The following is an 18,701-nucleotide window of genomic DNA, read 5'->3' on the forward strand; positions in this document are numbered from 1 at the left end:
CAATATTTATTCTAAGCTTTTATTAAATATTGGCGATGCGTGCTGCAAGTGCGTTTTATTTTTGTAGGTTCCGTGGTGTACTGGTTATCTCATCTGCTTAACACGCAGAACGCCGCCGGTTCGATCCCGGCCGGAATCATCTAATGAAATCCTACATATTTATTCAAAGCCAAAAAAGGGTGTTGGTGGTTAATTAATTGTCGTTGCAATACCATAATAAATTATACATCTGCTTAACACGCAGAATGCCGCCGGTTCGATCCCGGTCGGAATCATGTAATATAATACTCTTTATTTATTCAAAACCAATAAAGGCGTTTGGTGGTTTATTGACTGTCGGTGCAATCCAACGATGAATCATATATCGAAGTCACCAATATTTATTTTAAACTTTTATTAAATACTAGATGACCCGACAGACGTTGTCCTGTACCCATATTTAAAAATTTTTAATATAATATACAAATATTTACCGTTGACCTAAAAATAATAATTATTGCTTTTTAAATTACTCTTCACGCCAAAATGCATATACATTTATAATATGAGCGATGTTAAATGTAGAAGTGCTTTAGATAAAATGAGTCTCAATTCCCACACAATATTGTAAATTGAAGTCTTTTGAACGGTAACATAACCATAACCATAACATTACACTGGTACTTCATGTTGGATTAAATTAATTGGATTTTTTGTTATTTAAGATATCCAAAATAGCATCTTCGCATCCTAATCGCTATCGTGAGGGCCAAATTGTATCTATTCATCTTTACTTTCCCATTTGTTATTATACAGTGAAATTTTTACAAATTACGAAACAATATTGTGGAAAGATTAGTAAAATTAGCTATTATTTCTACAATATTGCACATTTATCCCAGTACTTTATAATCACATACATCTTAGAATATTTCCCTAACAAACTTCAGAAAGATTTATCAAAAATCCGAATAATCCTTTAGGGAGAAGTATACAGTGAGTGCTTGTAATTTTATATGAACTTCATATAATAGCAATAAAGCTCAAGTTGATTCTACGCTTTAGTTAGAAAACGTTTGTATGTGAAAAATAAAAGGACTGTTTTTAGGGTTTTTCCGACGATTATTCGATTTTTTCTCGCCGTAAGAACCATCCTTGGACATCAACAAACATTTTAAAAAAAGAATTGGTCAAATTGGTCCAGGCGTTGTTGAGTTATGCGCTTACCAACACATTTTGCGATCCATTTTTATATATAAGATTGGCGATGCGTGCTGCAAATGCGTTTTATTTTTGTAGGTTCCGTGGTGTAGTGGTTATCACATCTGCTTAACACGCAGAAGGGCGCCGGTTCGATCCCGGCCGGAATCATCAAATGAAGTACTCTATATTTATACAAAACGAATAAAGGTTTTTGGTGGTTTATTGATTGTCGGTGCAATCCCATGATGAATCATAAATCATACAGAAGACCGCCGGTTCGATCCCGGCCGGAATAATGTAATGAAATCCTCTGTATTTATTCAAAACCAATAAAGGGTTTTGGTGGTAAATTGATTGTCGGTGCAATTCCATGATAAATCATACATCAAAGTTTTCACTATTTATTCTAAGCTTTTATTAAATATTGGCGATGCGTGCTACAAATGCGTTTTATTTTTGTAGGTTCTGTGGTGTAGTGGTTATCACATCTCCTTCACACGCAGAAGGCCGCCGGTTCAATTTCGGGCGGAATCATGTAATAAAATCCTCTATATTAATTCAAAACCCATGAAGATTTTTGGTGATATATTGATTGTCGGTGCAATCCCATGATGTCAATCATACGTCGATGTCCTCAATATTTATTCTAAGCTTTTATTGAATATTGGCGATGCTGTCTGCAAATGCGTTTTAATTTTGTAGGTTTCGTGGTGTAGTGGTTATCACATCTGCTTTACACGCAGAAAGCCGCCGGTTCGATCCCGGCCGGAATCATCTAATGAAATCCAAATGAAGAATTTTGGTGGTTTATTGACTATCGGTGCAATCCGACGATGAATCATACATCGAAGTCTTCATTATTTATTTTAAGCTTTTATTAAATATTGGCGATGCGTGCTGCGAATGCGTTTTATTTTTGTAGGTTCCGTGGTGTAGTCAAATTGGTCTGCTTAACACGCAGAAGGCGGCCTGTTCGATCCCGGCCGCAATCATCTAATGCAGCGGTTCCCAACCTGCGGGTAATTACCCCCGCAAGGGTAAAACAAAGATTCTAGAGGGGTAACAAAGGATGTCACGAAATAGTATTAAAATAGCAATAAACAAAATAATAGTACGGTAAACAAAATAAAGGAAAGTCCTATGTTTGCGCTGCAAGTGGACGAGTCCACAGATGTGGTTTCGGGTTTACAATTATTGATGTTTTCACGATACTTTAAAGATGACGATGTAAAGGAGAAATATTTGTTCTGCAAGTCTTTGCCCACTACTACCCGCGGCGAAGACGTATTTCAAACGCTAAAAGAGTTTATTGAGGAAAATGGCCTGATACACCATTTCGCTTTGGCTGTGGAAACGCTTGCACCTGATTTGCTAAACATGTTATAAAAATTGTTAATCATATTCGAGGCAGCGCCACTAACTCAAAATTATTCAAAGTTTTATGCGAAGTAGTTGGAGCTACATTTAATTTTCTTTTGTACCATACAGACATGGCCGGTCCTGAGGTCCTTAGCGGCCACATGCCGAAGGAGAAGTTTATGTTTTCATAAAAAATCCGAATTGCTAATTTTATGTTTTCTCGACGTTTCAAACCATTCTGAATCGAATGAGACCAAATTTAGAAAAAGTATGTGTGTGTGTTTTTTCTAAAAACGGCTGGACCGATTTCAAAAATTTAAAAGCCACTCGATGTATCTCGATAAGGACTATTGTTTGTCCATTTTGTGCGACGATCAGCCTAGCCGTTTCTTTATAAATCGCAGAAAAGTGAAAAATTTTTCGTCTACGTTTTAGCCCGCAATTATGAATCGATTTTGAAAATTCAAAAACCGTTCGAAAGATATTGATTGGAAATCGTGCTGATTAGTTTTTGGTAGAGATCGGCCGGGCCGTTTTCTTGTAATGAAGTTTGAAAAAAAAATTTCGACGAATTTTATTATTATTTTTTTGACGGTAGATACCATAGTCTTCTAGATCATACTATAATATTACGGCCCTACGACAACTGGTTAAGCTTTAAAAATTCATCAAAGTTTGCAAAAATTAGTATGGTCTTTTTGGCATTTGTCAAAATTAGAACTTTCATCGACGTTTGCTCAAAAACGCCTGAACCGATTTCAGATATTTAAAAAGCATTTGACTTATCTCGATGAGGATTATCGTTTCTCAGTTTTGTGCGACGATCGGCCGAGCCGTTTTTTTGTAATTTGGAAAAAAGTGTTAAACCTTTCGTTCACATTTAAGCTCATACTACCAAACCGATTTTAAAAAATCAAAAACTGTTCGAAAGATATTAGTTGGAAATGATACTGATTAGTTTTAGGTAAAAATCTACCGAGCCGTTATCTTGTAATTAAATGTTGAAAAAAAAATTTAAGCCGATTTTCATGAAACTTTTTTTTGCGATATTTATCATGGTCTTATAGAACATACTGAAATATTACGGCCTTACGACAAGTAGTTTAATTTTAAAAATTTATCAAAGTTTGAGAAAATGAGTAGTTTTTGACGTTTGTTAAAAATAAAATTAGACGATTTAGTTGGTATAACGAGTGTACTTGGTGTTGAACATAGTAAACAATCAAAGTCCAATGGAAACTGGTTCAATTATAATTATTGATTAATTAAAATTAATGATTTTTGAAAATTTGCTTTTAGAAAATACTCCGAGTTAACGTGTTCGTTTGTTCGTTTGCAATGATGTGTAATAAATCCACTCGGAATACTTTTAATCACTCATAAATTAATTTATTTATTATTGATTAAGTCGATTATTTATACATATCGGGAAGTTTATGTAACTTGCCTCAAGGCTAAATACCAAACTAGAAGGAGAAGTTTATGTTTTCATCAAAAAATCCGAATTGCTAATTTTATGTTTTCTCGACGTTTCAAGCCATTCTGAATCGAATGTGACCAACTTTGGAAAAAGTATGTGTGTGTGTGTGTGTATGTGTGTGTGTGCGTGTATGTGAACAGATTTTTTGCCGTAAATCGACGTTTTCTCGAAAACGGCTGGACCGATTTCAAAAATTTAAAAGCCATTCGATGTATGTCGATGAGGACTATTATTTGCTAATTTTGTGCGACGATCGGCCAAGCCGTTTCTTTATAAATCGCAGAAAAGTGAAAAATTTTTCGTCTACGTTTTAGCCCGCAATTTTGAATCGATTTCGAAAATTCAAAAACTGTTCGAAAGATATTGGTTGGGAATCGTGCTGATTAGTTTTTGGTAGAGATCGGCCGGGCCGTTTCCTTGTAATAAAGTTTTTAAAAAAAAAATTTCGACGATTTTTATGATTATTTTTTTGACGGTAGATACCATAGTCTTCTAGATCATACTAAAATATTACGGCCCTACGACAACTGGTTCAGCTTTAAAAATTCGTCAAAGTTTGCAAAAATCAGTATGGGCTTTTTGGCATTTGTCAAAATTAGAGTTTTGATCGACGTTTCCTCAAAAACGCTTGAACCGATTTTAGAAATTTAAAAGCCATTTAATGTATTTCGGTGAGGACTATCGTTTGTCAGTTTTGTGCAACGATCTGACAAGCCGTTTTTTTGTAATTCGAAAAAAAAGTGTTAAACTTTTCGTCCACATTAAAGCTCATCCTACCGAACCGATTTTAAAAAATCAAAAACTGTTCGAAAGATATTAGTTGGGAATGATACTGATTAGTTTTAGGTAGAAATGTACCGAGCCGTTTTCTTGTAAATAACTGTTGAAAAAAAGTGTTGAATTTTCGTCGACATTTAAGCTCATCCTACCGAACCGATTTTAAAATATCAAAAACTGTTCGAAAGATATTAGTTGGAAATGGTACTGATTAATTTTAGGTGAAAATCTACCGAGCCGTTTTCTTGTAATTAACTGTTGAAAAAAAGTGTTAAATTTTCGTCGACATCTAAGCTCATCCTACCGAACCGATTTTAAAAAGTCAAAATCTGTTCGAAAGATATTAGATGGGAATGGTACTGATTAATTTTAGGTGAAAATCCACCGAGCCGTTTTCTTGTAATTAACTGTTGAAAAAAAGTGTTAAATTTTCGTCGACATCTAAGCTCATCCTACCGAACCGATTTTAAAAAATCCAAAACTGTTCGAAAGATATTAGTTGCAAATGGTACTGATTAATTTTAGGTGAAAATCTACCGAGCCGTTTTCTTGTAATTAACTGTTGAAAAAAGTGTTAAATTTTCGTCGACATCTAAGCTCATCCTACCGAACCGATTTTAAAAAATCAAAAACTGTTCGAAAGATATTAGTTGGGAATGATACTGATTAGTTTTAGGTGAAAATCTAACGAGCCGTTTTCTTGTAATTAACTGTTGAAAAAAAAAATTAGGCCGATTTTTATGAAACTTTTTTTTGGCGATATACATCATGGTCACTGTAATATTACGGCCATACGACAAGTAGTTTAATTTTAAAAATTCGTCAAACTTTGCTAAAATTATTATCGTTTTTTTAAAAGTAGGTTTGATGAAGTATATTATTTAAACTTTTTTTTGATTAGGTCGATTATTTACACATATCGGGAAGTTCATGTAACTTGCCTCAAGGCTAAATACCAAACCAACTAGTTTTTTTTTTATAATCAACAGTTATGTTTGCATGTATATTTTTTATAATATTTGTATTATTTGACACAATTATTACAAAATATTTCTTTTTACGAAACGATAAAACACAAAAACAAAACTGTATCAAAATCCTAAGTTAAGGGGATAAACCAGTGGTTTCCATCCTTTTCCTCCTTGCGCCCCCCTTTCGAAAGAAAAAATATTGCGCCCCCCCCCCTAATTGTTCAAATAATTTAAATACACTTAACTGAAATTATGCCAAATAATACACAATATTTAAAAAATACATACAAACATAACTATCGATTATAAGACAAAATAATTTTAATGAAAACAAATCATAGAAAAATAATAATCACACCATTAGAGAAAGTAATGCGACGGTTGAGCTTGTTTTTCAGCATATCATCATACTTCAAAATGACAAATAGATTTCTGTTCCATTCGTATTTGAACATATCAAGATTTTTTTAGATGGCAGTTTCTTAATGAATATTTTTAAAACGGCGTCGCGCCCTCCTTGGAACGGTATGGGGCCCCTTTAGTGTTGGTGCGCCCCACAAGTTGGAAATCGCTGGGTTAAACACTCACAACTGACGATAATACAAATATGTGTATATGTGTAAAAAAGTTTAATAGTTTTATAGCCTGCAATATTTGTGGTATGAAAAATGTTATATTTTATTCAATGTTTATGAAATTTTGAAATTCACATTTAATACGCCTGTGGGCATTATAATAATAGATGCTCGGCATGCTCCTATTTCTAATTGAGATATAGAAAATGTTTAAGTTGAATTTTATTCTATTATCAACTTCTTGTAGGGTAAGTCATAATAATCGTAAAAAATTGAAAATGGAAATTTTTGCATATCTTTACGTTTCAAAGGTTACAGAACATTTGAAGTATGTGTGTTTGTGTAAGTATGTTTGGATGCAATTATCGTCCACGATTTCGTGTGCACGGATTTTTTGAATGATTCAAAAAACCTTTGCTTCCTGTTGATAGCAAAACGTGCTGCGTCCCGTAAAGCATTTTTAAAATAAGTTTTTATTTTTGGTCAACTTTCTCCAATTAATAAATTAATTATAATGTATTCTTTTATTGTTGCATTTATTTTTGAAATAAGTTTTGTTTATTTGTATTTTTATATTAATAGGTACACACCTATTAAACAGGCTGATTAAGTAATAATTTAACGTTCACTTTCTGCTTTCTTACAAGTAATATTAATACTACTAAAATCCATACAACTTTTCACATTGCAGTACCACCCAAAAATATATTTTCAACGCACGATTCAAATGATAATTTTTAGTAATTCTTTCTAAAAAGTCTAAAATTTGTTCACAAATTTCTGTAAAAAAATCAATGTAAAAACATAACTAGTGGGGTGGGTGGCATCGTGCCTTAAGGCAAATTGCTGGAATTTCCCGTACCGTAACGAAATGTTCGAGGAATATTGAATGTTTTCAAATAGATTATTATAAATATTGTAACATTGTCTACTATTTATAAGAATTATATAAACTGAATTGCAGAGTTGAAATTATTTGTTTAAAGTATATTAGAACTATAGTCAGAATTAAAAATAAAATCTGAATTATTTTCGATATACAAAAAATTAAAAAAAAAAAAAAAAAATGGAACAAAAATTTTTTTTTCCAAAATCAATTATTTTGTTAAGACAAGCAGAAAGTTCTTTGAATCAATTGAATCGGACGCTTAGTTCTCTCAAAAATTGCCATTTTTTGTACATTTAGCTCTGTATCTCCGAAATGGCTTTGCGAAAAACTAATAACCCCTTCTCCCAATCATTACTAATTGAATGTTTTTTAGATCATTCAAATCGGATGCTCCGTTCTCTCAAAAACTCGATTTCTATTCTCTGCACTCTTTGCTCCTTATCTCCGTAACTGCTGGACCTGCCTTTGCCAAAAACTAATCAGCACATCTCCATATCAATAGGAATCGAATGTTTTTTAAACCATTCGAATTGGTTGATCCGTACGCCCGAAAACGTAGGCAAAAATTTGTATCCATACATACATACACACACACACACACACACACACACATCTCGGGGCTGAGGAGAAACTGCTACCGGGCGCGTCTCCACGTGTGGATTGGAGAAAGCCCTCCCTGTTCTTGGCTCGCAAAGCCTGCTTAGCGGTTAAGAACATAGGGTAGGAGTGAAATAAAATAGCTCCCGTGTACAAAACTCCCCTACATGTAGGTAGGGTTGGTCACACCACCTGACCATGCAAAGCGGAAGAATGTCTAATGAATATGGAGAACAATAAAGTAGAATCGTTTACAGTACAGAGGAGGGATACCTCAGTACCGGCGGCCGAGGGTTTGCGAACGGGCCCGAAGTCGTCGTCATCATACGACCGTTTGGACAGCGTAGTGGACCCCATGGCTTCGCTGTCAAGAAATGCTACTGGGAGTATAAAAAAGAGCGTGGAAAATCAAAGGATGGAGGCACTGAAACGCCTCGAAACACTTCTTACTGACCTCCACAAGATGATTAAGTCGAAATCCAACATTCACATGGAGATTAAGACAAAAACGAGTAGTATTGCAACTGCCATGACGCGTTTTCTCGACCTCGATAATCGATGGTTGGAGAACCTACGGCATCCCTCACCAAAAAGAAATAGCCAAACTGTTGTGGCAATTGAAGAAGCGAGAGACACCGGAGCTGAAGCCGACGATGAATCGGTCGCTGAAGAAGTAAAAAAGAAGATCTTGAGCACTGGAAAGAGAAAGGACCGGAACTCTCCAGACCCGACGTATGGTCAGGTCGTAAAAAAGAAAGACCTAAAATCAAGTCCACCGAAAATTGTGGCAGAACAGAAAGCCAAACAAAACGAGGTGACTGATTGGCATAAGGTTCAATCAAAAAAAGAAAAAAGAAGGCTAGCCAAAGAGCAGCTTGCAAAGCAGCAGCCAAAAGAGCGCCGGCCGGAACCTAAGAGGAAGAAAACGCGGAAATTTCTCAAACCAGACGTAGTCCTAATTCGACCAGCAGAGAAGGCAAAGTATGCCGAGATACTGCGTCGACTAAAACAGGACATTCCTGACGAGCAAGTCCGAACGACGGTAGATAAGATTAACAAGACCAGGACCGGAGACATGTTGCTCACAATCTCGAGAAAGTGTGCAGATAAAGGCCAAGGCAATCGCGAGTATTCTTAAAGATGACGCCAAAGTGTTTTGCAAAGGGCCACAAGAAATAATCGAAATCAGAGACATTGATGACGATACAACTAAGGCCGACATTCAGACTGCTCTAAAAAATGCACTTGGAGAAGCCAGTGAAACACCGGCGGAGGCAATCAAGTTACGTAAAGCCTACAGAGGCACCCAGGTGGCTACAGTAACGTTACCAGCAGCCACGGCGCTGAAATTGCTTGAAGGAAACAGCAAAATCCGAATTGGCTGGGTAAACTGCCGTATAAAAACAACCAATAGGCCAACCAAGTGTTACAAATGTTGGCTTTTCGGGCATCACGGATTCCAGTGCAGAAGTAAAGTGATACGTTCCAACCTTTGCATTAGGTGCGGACAAGAAGGACACAAGATCGCCAGTTGTCCAAATCCAGCAAAATGTGCACTATGCGCTGAACACCGAAGCGCAGAGGATGCTGCCCACCATGCAGGAACCTACAGATGCCCTGTATATAAAGAGGCACTCGAGAAGGCATCAATTAAAAAAGCATGAAGATATTGCAGCTAAATTTAAATCATTGTGAAGCTGCACATGATCTGCTTATGCAGACAGTACGAGAGCTGAAGCTTGATCTTGTGCTCCTAGCAGAGCCATACAAGCATCTAACTGGCGAACTATGGGAAGCGGACACAACCACTAAAGCTGTTATTTGGTCCAGTAACAAGCTCACCTTCCAGGGCACAATTACCAAACGCAGCGTCGGATTTGTATCAGCAACAATAGATGGCATCCGCTTCTACAGCTGCTATGCACCACCTAGCTTCTCCTTTGTGGAATTCGCTGACTTTTTGGACCGACTGACCGAGGACGCTAAGCAACATCATCCAGTTGCGATAGCCGGTGACTTCAACTCCTGGGCAGTTGACTGGGGCAGCAAGTACACAAACGCACGAGGAAAAGCAATACTAGAAACTTTTAGTAAACTAGATGTTGTCCTGCTCAATAATGGCGATACGCCGACCTACACCAAAGGCGAAGCAAGCTCAATTATAGACCTCACCTTCGTCAGCACTAGTCTCGTCAGAAGTAACTGTAACTGGAGGGTGATGGATATGTACACAGCCAGCGATCACAATGCAATACTTTGGGAAATATCGTCCAAACAGAATCTTGAAAGACCTATCAAGCAAGTTAACAGCGCTGGTTGGAAAACAAAATCTTTTGATCGAGATGCATTGCTAATAGCCCTTGACGTTAACCCGATCAACACTGGATGCGCGGAAAAAGAACTAAAACCCTGATAAAAAGAATGACCCAGGCTTGTGATGCCAGTATGCCCCGAAAGGGTGGCATAAATTTAAGACCTGCCGTCTATTAGTGGAATGATAATATCAGTGCTCTTCGTAAAGAATGCCACAGAAAGAGAAGAATATCACAGCGTGGATATAAGCGACCTAACAGCGAGGAACTGATCGCAGAGTACAAAAAATCTCGTCGAGAATTGAATAGGGCCATCAAAGAAAGTAAACAAAGATGCTGGAAAGATCTCATTAGTGAGGTGGACAAAGACGTTTGGGGTAGGCCTTATAAGGTGGTCATGAAACTGCTGAAAAAGCAGCAAGTGCAGTCGCCAACGTGTCCTCATTTTCTTCGGAAAGTTGTAACTGCGTTGTTTCCACAGCAGCGTAGTTTCAGCTACCAGTTGGCATTAAGTACTCTGGATGGCATCCCACCAGTCACTGAAGATGAGTTAATGGAGGCATGTAACCGTATTGGAAATAATAAAGCGCCAGGATTGGATGGTATTCCTAACATTGCACTAAAAACCATCATTAAGGCAGCGCCATCGCTATTTCTAGACGTTTACAACACATGCCTGAAAGAAGGGACTTTTCCCAGAAAGTGGAAGCAACAGCGGCTTGTACTTCTTCCTAAGAAAAATAAGCCACCAGAAGAGCCTTCATCTTACCGTCCACTCTGCATGTTAGATACGGCTGGTAAGATATTGGAACGAATAATTCATCAAAGAATTGAGGCAGTCGTTGACCCACTTCTGGCGGACAACCAGTATGGATTCCGGAAAGGACGATCAACCCTGGACGCAATAAAGCTAGTTGTCGATACTGCCAAAAAAGCGATCGAAGGAACAAGATGGAAGGGAAGTACAAAAGAGTACTGCCTTGTGGCCACACTGGACATCAGGAACGCTTTCAACTGCGCAAATTGGGACTGCATAATGCAAGCTCTTGTAGAAAAGAATGTACCGGGCTACATATGTAGAATAGTGGCAAGCTATTTTACGGATAGGGTCCTGAAGTATGACACGATGAACGGCCCAAAAGAATATAATATCACCGGAGGTGTTCCTCAAGGCTCAGTTCTTGGACCCCTTCTGTGGAATGTTATGTATGACGGGCTTTTGAGATTAAAGATCCCAAGACGCGCCAAACTAGTGGCATACGCGGACGACGTAGCCGTAGTGATTGGTAGACGAAATACGTCATATCTTCGACATTACCTTCGAGAAAGTAAACCGGTGGATGGATACTGTTAGTCTTCAACTAACTACACAAAAGACGGAAGCAGTACTCATCACCAGCAGAAAAACTATAGAGACTATTAGACTGTTGAAAAAAAGTGTTAAATTTTCGTCGACATCTAAGCTCATCCTACCGAACCGATTTTAAAAAGTCAAAATCTGTTCGAAAGATATTAGATGGGAATGGTACTGATTAATTTTAGGTGAAAATCCACCGAGCCGTTTTCTTGTAATTAACTGTTGAAAAAAAGTGTTAAATTTTCGTCGACATCTAAGCTCATCCTACCGAACCGATTTTAAAAAATCCAAAACTGTTCGAAAGATATTAGTTGCAAATGGTACTGATTAATTTTAGGTGAAAATCTACCGAGCCGTTTTCTTGTAATTAACTGTTGAAAAAAAGTGTTAAATTTTCGTCGACATCTAAGCTCATCCTACCGAACCGATTTTAAAAAATCAAAAACTGTTCGAAAGATATTAGTTGGGAATGATACTGATTAGTTTTAGGTGAAAATCTAACGAGCCGTTTTCTTGTAATTAACTGTTGAAAAAAAAAATTAGGCCGATTTTTATGAAACTTTTTTTTGGCGATATACATCATGGTCACTGTAATATTACGGCCATACGACAAGTAGTTTAATTTTAAAAATTCGTCAAACTTTGCTAAAATTATTATCGTTTTTTTAAAAGTAGGTTTGATGAAGTATATTATTTAAACTTTTTTTTGATTAGGTCGATTATTTACACATATCGGGAAGTTCATGTAACTTGCCTCAAGGCTAAATACCAAACCAACTAGTTTTTTTTTTATAATCAACAGTTATGTTTGCATGTATATTTTTTATAATATTTGTATTATTTGACACAATTATTACAAAATATTTCTTTTTACGAAACGATAAAACACAAAAACAAAACTGTATCAAAATCCTAAGTTAAGGGGATAAACCAGTGGTTTCCATCCTTTTCCTCCTTGCGCCCCCCTTTCGAAAGAAAAAATATTGCGCCCCCCCCCTAATTGTTCAAATAATTTAAATACACTTAACTGAAATTATGCCAAATAATACACAATATTTAAAAAATACATACAAACATAACTATCGATTATAAGACAAAATAATTTTAATGAAAACAAATCATAGAAAAATAATAATCACACCATTAGAGAAAGTAATGCGACGGTTGAGCTTGTTTTTCAGCATATCATCATACTTCAAAATGACAAATAGATTTCTGTTCCATTCGTATTTGAACATATCAAGATTTTTTTAGATGGCAGTTTCTTAATGAATATTTTTAAAACGGCGTCGCGCCCTCCTTGGAACGGTATGGGGCCCCTTTAGTGTTGGTGCGCCCCACAAGTTGGAAATCGCTGGGTTAAACACTCACAACTGACGATAATACAAATATGTGTATATGTGTAAAAAAGTTTAATAGTTTTATAGCCTGCAATATTTGTGGTATGAAAAATGTTATATTTTATTCAATGTTTATGAAATTTTGAAATTCACATTTAATACGCCTGTGGGCATTATAATAATAGATGCTCGGCATGCTCCTATTTCTAATTGAGATATAGAAAATGTTTAAGTTGAATTTTATTCTATTATCAACTTCTTGTAGGGTAAGTCATAATAATCGTAAAAAATTGAAAATGGAAATTTTTGCATATCTTTACGTTTCAAAGGTTACAGAACATTTGAAGTATGTGTGTTTGTGTAAGTATGTTTGGATGCAATTATCGTCCACGATTTCGTGTGCACGGATTTTTTGAATGATTCAAAAAACCTTTGCTTCCTGTTGATAGCAAAACGTGCTGCGTCCCGTAAAGCATTTTTAAAATAAGTTTTTATTTTTGGTCAACTTTCTCCAATTAATAAATTAATTATAATGTATTCTTTTATTGTTGCATTTATTTTTGAAATAAGTTTTGTTTATTTGTATTTTTATATTAATAGGTACACACCTATTAAACAGGCTGATTAAGTAATAATTTAACGTTCACTTTCTGCTTTCTTACAAGTAATATTAATACTACTAAAATCCATACAACTTTTCACATTGCAGTACCACCCAAAAATATATTTTCAACGCACGATTCAAATGATAATTTTTAGTAATTCTTTCTGAAAAGTCTAAAATTTGTTCACAAATTTCTGTAAAAAAATCAATGTAAAAACATAACTAGTGGGGTGGGTGGCATCGTGCCTTAAGGCAAATTGCTGGAATTTCCCGTACCGTAACGAAATGTTCGAGGAATATTGAATGTTTTCAAATAGATTATTATAAATATTGTAACATTGTCTACTATTTATAAGAATTATATAAACTGAATTGCAGAGTTGAAATTATTTGTTTAAAGTATATTAGAACTATAGTCAGAATTAAAAATAAAATCTGAATTATTTTCGATATACAAAAAATTAAAAAAAAAAAAAAAAATGGAACAAAAATTTTTTTTTCAAAATCAATTATTTTGTTAAGACAAGCAGAAAGTTCTTTGAATCAATTGAATCGGACGCTTAGTTCTCTCAAAAATTGCCATTTTTTGTACATTTAGCTCTGTATCTCCGAAATGGCTTTGCGAAAAACTAATAACCCCTTCTCCCAATCATTACTAATTGAATGTTTTTTAGATCATTCAAATCGGATGCTCCGTTCTCTCAAAAACTCGATTTCTATTCTCTGCACTCTTTGCTCCTTATCTCCGTAACTGCTGGACCTGCCTTTGCCAAAAACTAATCAGCACATCTCCATATCAATAGGAATCGAATGTTTTTTAAACCATTCGAATTGGTTGATCCGTACGCCCGAAAACGTAGGCGAAAATTTGTATCCATACATACATACACACACACACACACACACACACACACATCTCGGGGCTGAGGAGAAACTGCTACCGGGCGCGTCTCCACGTGTGGATTGGAGAAAGCCCTCCCTGTTCTTGGCTCGCAAAGCCTGCTTAGCGGTTAAGAACATAGGGTAGGAGTGAAATAAAATAGCTCCCGTGTACAAAACTCCCCTACATGTAGGTAGGGTTGGTCACACCACCTGACCATGCAAAGCGGAAGAATGTCTAATGAATATGGAGAACAATAAAGTAGAATCGTTTACAGTACAGAGGAGGGATACCTCAGTACCGGCGGCCGAGGGTTTGCGAACGGGCCCGAAGTCGTCGTCATCATACGACCGTTTGGACAGCGTAGTGGACCCCATGGCTTCGCTGTCAAGAAATGCTACTGGGAGTATAAAAAAGAGCGTGGAAAATCAAAGGATGGAGGCACTGAAACGCCTCGAAACACTTCTTACTGACCTCCACAAGATGATTAAGTCGAAATCCAACATTCACATGGAGATTAAGACAAAAACGAGTAGTATTGCAACTGCCATGACGCGTTTTCTCGACCTCGATAATCGATGGTTGGAGAACCTACGGCATCCCTCACCAAAAAGAAATAGCCAAACTGTTGTGGCAATTGAAGAAGCGAGAGACACCGGAGCTGAAGCCGACGATGAATCGGTCGCTGAAGAAGTAAAAAAGAAGATCTTGAGCACTGGAAAGAGAAAGGACCGGAACTCTCCAGACCCGACGTATGGTCAGGTCGTAAAAAAGAAAGACCTAAAATCAAGTCCACCGAAAATTGTGGCAGAACAGAAAGCCAAACAAAACGAGGTGACTGATTGGCATAAGGTTCAATCAAAAAAAGAAAAAAGAAGGCTAGCCAAAGAGCAGCTTGCAAAGCAGCAGCCAAAAGAGCGCCGGCCGGAACCTAAGAGGAAGAAAACGCGGAAATTTCTCAAACCAGACGTAGTCCTAATTCGACCAGCAGAGAAGGCAAAGTATGCCGAGATACTGCGTCGACTAAAACAGGACATTCCTGACGAGCAAGTCCGAACGACGGTAGATAAGATTAACAAGACCAGGACCGGAGACATGTTGCTCACAATCTCGAGAAAGTGTGCAGATAAAGGCCAAGGCAATCGCGAGTATTCTTAAAGATGACGCCAAAGTGTTTTGCAAAGGGCCACAAGAAATAATCGAAATCAGAGACATTGATGACGATACAACTAAGGCCGACATTCAGACTGCTCTAAAAAATGCACTTGGAGAAGCCAGTGAAACACCGGCGGAGGCAATCAAGTTACGTAAAGCCTACAGAGGCACCCAGGTGGCTACAGTAACGTTACCAGCAGCCACGGCGCTGAAATTGCTTGAAGGAAACAGCAAAATCCGAATTGGCTGGGTAAACTGCCGTATAAAAACAACCAATAGGCCAACCAAGTGTTACAAATGTTGGCTTTTCGGGCATCACGGATTCCAGTGCAGAAGTAAAGTGATACGTTCCAACCTTTGCATTAGGTGCGGACAAGAAGGACACAAGATCGCCAGTTGTCCAAATCCAGCAAAATGTGCACTATGCGCTGAACACCGAAGCGCAGAGGATGCTGCCCACCATGCAGGAACCTACAGATGCCCTGTATATAAAGAGGCACTCGAGAAGGCATCAATTAAAAAAGCATGAAGATATTGCAGCTAAATTTAAATCATTGTGAAGCTGCACATGATCTGCTTATGCAGACAGTACGAGAGCTGAAGCTTGATCTTGTGCTCCTAGCAGAGCCATACAAGCATCTAACTGGCGAACTATGGGAAGCGGACACAACCACTAAAGCTGTTATTTGGTCCAGTAACAAGCTCACCTTCCAGGGCACAATTACCAAACGCAGCGTCGGATTTGTATCAGCAACAATAGATGGCATCCGCTTCTACAGCTGCTATGCACCACCTAGCTTCTCCTTTGTGGAATTCGCTGACTTTTTGGACCGACTGACCGAGGACGCTAAGCAACATCATCCAGTTGCGATAGCCGGTGACTTCAACTCCTGGGCAGTTGACTGGGGCAGCAAGTACACAAACGCACGAGGAAAAGCAATACTAGAAACTTTTAGTAAACTAGATGTTGTCCTGCTCAATAATGGCGATACGCCGACCTACACCAAAGGCGAAGCAAGCTCAATTATAGACCTCACCTTCGTCAGCACTAGTCTCGTCAGAAGTAACTGTAACTGGAGGGTGATGGATATGTACACAGCCAGCGATCACAATGCAATACTTTGGGAAATATCGTCCAAACAGAATCTTGAAAGACCTATCAAGCAAGTTAACAGCGCTGGTTGGAAAACAAAATCTTTTGATCGAGATGCATTGCTAATAGCCCTTGACGTTAACCCGATCAACACTGGATGCGCGGAAGAAAGAACTAAAACCCTGATAAAAAGAATGACCCAGGCTTGTGATGCCAGTATGCCCCGAAAGGGTGGCATAAATTTAAGACCTGCCGTCTATTAGTGGAATGATAATATCAGTGCTCTTCGTAAAGAATGCCACAGAAAGAGAAGAATATCACAGCGTGGATATAAGCGACCTAACAGCGAGGAACTGATCGCAGAGTACAAAAAATCTCGTCGAGAATTGAATAGGGCCATCAAAGAAAGTAAACAAAGATGCTGGAAAGATCTCATTAGTGAGGTGGACAAAGACGTTTGGGGTAGGCCTTATAAGGTGGTCATGAAACTGCTGAAAAAGCAGCAAGTGCAGTCGCCAACGTGTCCTCATTTTCTTCGGAAAGTTGTAACTGCGTTGTTTCCACAGCAGCGTAGTTTCAGCTACCAGTTGGCATTAAGTACTCTGGATGGCATCCCACCAGTCACTGAAGATGAGTTAATGGAGGCATGTAACCGTATTGGAAATAATAAAGCGCCAGGATTGGATGGTATTCCTAACATTGCACTAAAAACCATCATTAAGGCAGCGCCATCGCTATTTCTAGACGTTTACAACACATGCCTGAAAGAAGGGACTTTTCCCAGAAAGTGGAAGCAACAGCGGCTTGTACTTCTTCCTAAGAAAAATAAGCCACCAGAAGAGCCTTCATCTTACCGTCCACTCTGCATGTTAGATACGGCTGGTAAGATATTGGAACGAATAATTCATCAAAGAATTGAGGCAGTCGTTGACCCACTTCTGGCGGACAACCAGTATGGATTCCGGAAAGGACGATCAACCCTGGACGCAATAAAGCTAGTTGTCGATACTGCCAAAAAAGCGATCGAAGGAACAAGATGGAAGGGAAGTACAAAAGAGTACTGCCTTGTGGCCACACTGGACATCAGGAACGCTTTCAACTGCGCAAATTGGGACTGCATAATGCAAGCTCTTGTAGAAAAGAATGTACCGGGCTACATATGTAGAATAGTGGCAAGCTATTTTACGGATAGGGTCCTGAAGTATGACACGATGAACGGCCCAAAAGAATATAATATCACCGGAGGTGTTCCTCAAGGCTCAGTTCTTGGACCCCTTCTGTGGAATGTTATGTATGACGGGCTTTTGAGATTAAAGATCCCAAGACGCGCCAAACTAGTGGCATACGCGGACGACGTAGCCGTAGTGATTGGTAGACGAAATACGTCATATCTTCGACATTACCTTCGAGAAAGTAAACCGGTGGATGGATACTGTTAGTCTTCAACTAACTACACAAAAGACGGAAGCAGTACTCATCACCAGCAGAAAAACTATAGAGACTATTAGACTGAAAGTCGGGGAACAAGAGATCATATCACAACCTTACATCCAATACTTGGGAGTGATGCTTGACGCCCGACTGAATTTCAAGCAACATGTGAAACGAGTAAGTGACAAAGCATCTGTAGTGAGAACTTGTCTTGCACGATTGATGCCTAACATCGGCGGACCAAAACAGAGCAGAAGACTCACACTTTCATCAGTGGTTGCATCAGTGCTCACTTATGGAATACCTATTTGGGCAGACGCATTAGAGGTCCAAGAATCATGGAGGAAAGCTGGTCCCGTTTACCGCTTGAGTGCGTTACGAATAGTATGCGGCTTCCGCACAATATCTGAGGAAGCGGTATGTGTCATTGCCGGGACTCTGCCTTTTAGAGTCTTAGCTGAGGAAAGAAAAAATCTTTACCAACGCAAGAGGTCAACGACACTAAGCGATGATGATCTGAGAACTCAAGAACGTAAAAACAGCATAAGAAGATGGCAATTACAGTGGGACGCCGCCGAAAAGGGTAGATGGACGCACCGTCTTATACCTAATATCAACGTTTGGCTGAACAGGAGACATGGAGAAGTCAATTATTATTTAACGCCGATGCTGTCTGGACACGGTTGCTTTCGGGCTTAT

General features: G+C 38.1%; 4 non-coding genes across 4 annotated transcripts; all 4 read left to right on the forward strand.

The window, feature by feature from the left end:
* Positions 1-66: 66 nt before the first annotated feature.
* Positions 67-139, forward strand: Trnav-aac. Its single transcript has one exon. It is a non-coding gene; the product is annotated as a tRNA-Val (tRNA).
* Positions 140-1,277: 1,138 nt separating this feature from the next.
* Trnav-aac lies at positions 1,278-1,350 on the forward strand. Its single transcript has one exon. It is a non-coding gene; the product is annotated as a tRNA-Val (tRNA).
* A 293-nt stretch (positions 1,351-1,643) lies between these two features.
* On the forward strand, positions 1,644-1,716 carry Trnav-cac. Its single transcript has one exon. It is a non-coding gene; the product is annotated as a tRNA-Val (tRNA).
* A 167-nt stretch (positions 1,717-1,883) lies between these two features.
* Positions 1,884-1,956, forward strand: Trnav-uac. The gene has a single exon. It is a non-coding gene; the product is annotated as a tRNA-Val (tRNA).
* The last annotated feature ends 16,745 nt before the right edge of the window (positions 1,957-18,701 follow it).

Source organism: Ctenocephalides felis, unplaced genomic scaffold, assembly GCF_003426905.1.
Source record: "Ctenocephalides felis isolate EL2017-DRISC unplaced genomic scaffold, ASM342690v1 CF-g0.4_SCAFFOLD_00845, whole genome shotgun sequence".
Lineage (NCBI taxonomy): Eukaryota > Metazoa > Arthropoda > Insecta > Siphonaptera > Pulicidae > Ctenocephalides > Ctenocephalides felis.